The sequence below is a fragment of the Vulpes vulpes genome, chromosome 4 (genome assembly GCF_048418805.1).
Source record: "Vulpes vulpes isolate BD-2025 chromosome 4, VulVul3, whole genome shotgun sequence".
Taxonomy (NCBI): domain Eukaryota; kingdom Metazoa; phylum Chordata; class Mammalia; order Carnivora; family Canidae; genus Vulpes; species Vulpes vulpes.
In genome coordinates this window covers 94,772,004-94,777,601 of record NC_132783.1, presented here as the reverse complement: position 1 = coordinate 94,777,601, position 5,598 = coordinate 94,772,004, and the positions used below count along the sequence as shown (strand labels likewise).

The window sequence follows — 5,598 nt, the reverse complement described above, 5'->3', positions numbered from 1 at the left end:
GAATTGGTCAAAGGTCCCCGAGTCCTGGGAAGCAGAGATTGGGTCAAGCTGCCCTCTTGGGCCTGGCAGGGCACAGGCTGTTTGTGGAAAGCCAAGCAGAGCAGCTTCCTTGCTAGGCCCCCAAGGGTGAGGGAATTGGGATTTGGTGTGTGTGGATAGAATAAGGAGCTGGTCTTCTCATCCTTTTCACAGATAGTAGGGCTGGAAGCAGGAAGAGGGACTTTATGTTTCAGGTCCTCTTGGGAGGATGTTAAGGAGATCCAAGAGAAGCTTCCTACTTCGGGGATCATAGTGTCTATGGGGAAGTATACTCGTTTTCTATTGCCGCCTAAAATTAACCAAAAGCTTTGCAGCTTAAAACAATACCCTTCTATTCACAGATCTGTAGGTCGAAAGTCTGGCACTGTGATTGGGTTTTCTGCTTAGGGCATCATGAAACTGATCACAGCTGAGCTGTGAAGGTCTAGGGGCAAAATCTACTTCCAAGGTCATCCAGATCATTGACAGAATTCAGTTTCTTGCATTTGTAGGACTGAGATCCCAGTTTCTTTGCAGGCTGTCAGCCAGGGCCTGGCCTTAGCTCCTAGAAGCTGCTTGCATTTTTGCCATGTGGCCCCCTCCATCCTCTAAGTCAGCAATAGAGAGTCTCCTCCCATGTTGACTCCTTCTCACACTTTGAATCTCCTTTGCCAGAAAAAAGCCCATTCCATGTAAGGGTTCACTTGAATAGGTCAGGCCCACCAAGGATAATCTCATTTGAAGATCAATTTATTTGGTACCTTAATTACATTTGCAGCATTATTCTATAGAACATCTAGATTAGTGTTGGATTGCATAACTAGGAAAAAGTATGCATACACCACAGATCCTTGGGGCCATCTTAGAATTCTAGCTACCACAGAAAGGGAGCCAAGAAAGTAGATGATCCCACAAGAATAATGCTAAACCAAGGGACTCCTGGGTAGCTCAGTGGTTGAATGTCTGACTTTGGCTCAGGGCATGATCCTGGGATCTGGGATCGAGTCCCACATCAGGCTCCTTGCAGGGAGCTTGCTTCTCCCTCTGACTGTATCTCTGCTTCTCTCTATGTGTCTCTCATGAATCAATAAATAAAATCTTAAAAAGAAAAGAAAAATGCCAAACCAAGAGATACTACTGAGATGTGCAGTTGGAGCACAAGGGAGGGACATGAAGGGAGGGACATGAAGTGGCATTATTGTTTCTCCTGCCCCAAAACCATTTACCTTGGTTCAGTAGGGACACCCTGATTTTTCCTTTGGGAACCATTCCTCTTTCACCCTCTCTGAATCTCTAGTGCTTCTAGCTTTACCCTCAGTTCTAGGGCTGGGGGTGTGACCTAGTTCTGGCCAATCAGAGCATGGTAACTCTAGACCACAGCTATTGGTTCAGAGATAAGCATATACATGTTTGGCCAGTGGGAATCAGCCTTAGGACTTTGGCCAGAACTTTTGGGAAAAAGACACTTTCTTCTCACTGGTGTCACCAGGAATGCAAACCTACAGATGTTGATGGCCATCTTTGTCACTGTTGGGGAAAGCCTGCCTGAGAATGAAGCCTACACATAGGAAAAGCAGAACAAACAGGGAAGGATGGGATGCTGTGGAAGGCAGATGTTCCCTGTTGATCTTCACCTCCGGGAATGCATGCTTTGTATAGTCTTCCCACATCGAGTCAGAGTCAGAGCTATTCTTTGCGTCCAATAGAGTATGACAGAAGCCCAGGTCACAAAAAGGATTGCAGTTTCTGCCTTAGTTTCTTGGATTGCTCACTCTGGGAAAAGCCAGCTGCCATATTGTGAGGACACTCAAGCAACCCTACAGAGAGGCCCATGTGAGGAGAAACTAGTATCACCTGTGGACAACCAAAATCAGTTTGAATGAGCCACTTTGGAAGTAGACACTGCAGCCCCAAACAACATCTGGCTGCAACCTCATGGGAGACCTCAAGCCAGAACCATACAACTAAGTTGCTTCTGAATTCCTCTTTTTTTCTTTCTTTTCTTTCTTTTCTTTCTTTCTTTCTTTCTTTCTTTCTTTCTTTCTTTCTTTCTTTCTTTCTTTCTCTTTCTTTTTCTTTTTTGAAGCTATAATTGATTCTTGAACTTCAGAAACAATGAGAAATGATAATTGATTGTTGTTGTTTTAGGCCATAGTTTTAGAGTATTTTGTTACCCAGCATTTGATGACTAATACAGATAGATTGATTCCTAATGACTTACCCCATCCCTCAGCTGAGGTGGGAGTAGGAATGTGATCCATATCTAGCCAACCAGGAAACTGTCTCTCTCTGTCCTCAATGATTGGTTCAAAATGAACATCTGACCCAAATCAAACCAGTCAGAGGCAGCCCCAGGATTTTTGCTGGAATCTTCAAGGTAGAGTAGAGGCTTTCTCCCTCCCTAGAAATTGCCTCACTAGTAAGAAGTGAGCATGGGGCTGCTAGCAGCCATATTTATTTTTTATTTTATTAAAAAAAAATTTTTATTAGAATTCAATTTGCCAACATATAACATAACACCCAGTGCCCATTCCACCACGTGCCCCCCTCAGTGCCCATCCCCCAGTCACCCCAACCCCGCCCACCTCTCCTTCCACTACCCCTTGTTCATTTCCCAGAGTTAGGTATCTCTCATGTTTTGTCACCCTCACTAATATTTTCACTCATTTTCTTTCCTTTCCCTTTATTCCCTTTCACTAATTTTTATATTCCCCAAATGAATGAGACCATATAATGTTTGTCCTTTTCCAATTGACTTATTTCATTCAGCATAATACCCTCCAGGTCCATCCATGTCGAAGCAAATGGTGGGTATTTGTCATTTCTAATGGCTGAGTAATATTCCATTGTATATATAGACCACATCTTCTTTATCCACTCATCTTTTGATGGACACCGAAGCTCTTTCCACAGTTTGGCTATTGTGGACATTGCTGCTAGAAACATCGGGGTGCAGGTGTCCCGGCGTTTCACTGCGTGTGTATCTTTCAGGTAAATCCCCAGCAGTGCAATTGCTGGGTCATAGGGCAGGTCTATTTTTAACTCTTTGAGGAACCTCCACACAGTTTTCCAGAGTGCACAAGTTCACATTCCCACCAACAGTGCAAGAGGGTTCCCCTTTCTCCACATCTTCTCCAACATTTGTTGTTTCCTGTCTTTTTAATTTTCATCATTCTCACTGGTGTGAGGTGGTATCTCATTGTGGTTTTGATTTGTATTTCCCTGATGGCCAGTGATGCGGAGCATTTTCTCATGTGCTTGTTGGCCATGTCTATGTCTTCCTCTGTGAAATTTCTGTTCATGTCTTTTGCCCATTTCATGATTGGATTGTTTGTTTCTTTGCTGTTGAGTTTAATAAGTTCTTAGCAGCCATCTTTAAATCTCAGAGAGAAAAGTTGCCTGAGAATAAAGACAATACAGATCAAAAGCAAAGTCAGAAGATGGGAAAGACAAATTTTAAGTGACACTATTTGAGACCTGGACTCCAAAGACACAGAAAATCAGAACTACCACCTCTTCTTTTCAGTTACTTGAACCAATTTATTCGTTAAACGCCCCCACCCCTTTTTTTTCTTGCCTGAGCCAGTTTTAGTTGAAACCAGAAGTCCTAACTGAGGCAAGAATTCATATATCGTTACCAGGAAGTTCCTAAAACAAAACAAAACAAAACAAAACAAAACAAAGCAAAACCCCTCACGATCACTCTGTAAGTCAGTGGCTTAAAGTAGGGAAATAATGACCTTAATCACAGAGACTGGAAGGGAAAAAACAGCAGTGAACTTGCATCAGGAAACCTTCAATTCCATTTTGGTCACTAACCCCCTAGTATGACAATGGGTCAGAGGCTCAGTCTCTATGAACCTTTTTCTTTATTTTTTTAATTTAATTTATTTTTTTTATGGGAGAAGGAGCCAATGCAATGGCTAGTCTTTATTGGAAAGAAGAAACTTCACAGCACATTTTGAGTAAATTAGTGCAAAGGCTCAGTGGGCCAACTGGTGGGGCACCAGCTTGTAATGGGTTCCACAGCTAGGACATCGCTGAGCCTCGCCTTTGTGCAGCCAAAACCAGATGACGGTACTATTGTCCTCTTCACAGATGCAGCCCACTAAAAATATGGAACGCTTCACGAATTTGCGTGTCATCCTTGCGCAGGGGCCATGCTAATCTTCTCTGTATCGTTCCAATTTTAGTATATGTGCTGCCGAAGCGAGCACTGAAACTTTTTCTTTAAATTCAAGTTAATGGGGTGCCTGGTGGCTCAGAGGTTGGACATCTGTCTTTGGCATGGGGTGTGATCCCGGGGTCCCAGGATCGAGTCCCACATTGGGCTCCCCCCAGGGCGCCTGCTTCTCCCTCTGCCTGTGTCTCTGCTTCTCTCTCTGTCTCTCATGAATAAACAAAATCTTTTAAAATTTTTTTAAAAATTCAAGTTACTTAACATATAGTATAATATTGATTTTAGGAGTAGAATTTAGTGATTCATCATTCATGTGTAACACCCATTGCTCATCCCAACAAGTGCCCTCCTTAATACTCATCACCCATTTAGCCCATCACCCTCCCCTCCCCTCCAGCAACCCTCAATTTGTTTTCTATGATTAGGAGTCTCTTATGGTTTGCCTCTCTCCCTCTGTATTTATGTTTTTTTTTTCTTTCCCTTCCCCTTGTTGATCTGTTTTGCTTCTTAAATTCCACATATGATGAAATCATATGATGTTTGTCTTTCTCTGACTGACTTATTTTGCTTAGCATAACATTTTCTAGTTCCATCCATGTTGTTGCAAATGGCAAGATTTCATGCTTTTTGATGGCCGAGTAATATTCCATCGTGTGTTTGTGTGTACATCACCTTTTTTTTTTTTTTTCTAAGAGAGGAAGAAAGAGAAAAAGTTGGAGGGGCTGAGGAGGAGAAGGACAGAGAGAATTTTTTTTCTTAAAGATTTATTTATTTGAGGGATCCCTGGGTGGCGCAGCGGTTTGGCGCCTGCCTTTGGCCCAGGGCGCGATCCTGGAGACCCGGGATCGAATCCCACATCAGGCTCCCGGTGCATGGAGCCTGCTTCTCCCTCTGCCTGTGTCTCTGCCTCTCTCTCTCCTCTCTCTCTCTCTGTGACTATCATAAAAAAAAAAAAAAAAAAAAAAAAAAAAGATTTATTTATTTGAGAGAGAGAGAGAGAGAGAGAGAGAAAGCCAGTAGGGGGCGGGGTAGAGGGAAAGAGAGACAGGAGGCCCCCTGCTCAGCCAGAAGCTGGACTTGGAACTTGATCCCAGGACTCTGGGATCATGACCTGAGCTGAAATCAAGAGTTGGATGCTTAACCAACGGAGCCACCCAGGTGCCCCAGAAGAGAGAGAGGATCTTATGCAGGCTCCATGCCCAGTGCATAGTCTGATGCAGTGCTCAGTCTCACGACCCTGAGATCCTGACCTGAGCCATAATCAAGAGTCAGGTGCTTAACTGACTGAACTACCCAGGCACCCCACATCTTTATTATTCATCATTCAATGGACATTTGGGCTTATTCTATAGTTTGTGAGCCTCTATGATCCTTAATTGCAACACCTCTCTAGGAAGGGA

At 43.5% G+C, this 5,598-nt stretch overlaps 1 protein-coding gene and 1 non-coding gene across 3 annotated transcripts in view; one reads left to right on the top strand and one right to left on the bottom strand.

Annotated features, from left to right (window-relative positions):
* Positions 1-5,598, top strand: part of GRK6 (G protein-coupled receptor kinase 6) — a 29,995-nt gene that overhangs the window by 6,573 nt on the left and 17,824 nt on the right. The window lies entirely within an intron of this gene.
* On the bottom strand, positions 4,129-4,235 carry LOC112928927 (U6 spliceosomal RNA). Its single transcript, XR_003236814.1, has one exon. It is a non-coding gene; the product is annotated as a U6 spliceosomal RNA (small nuclear RNA).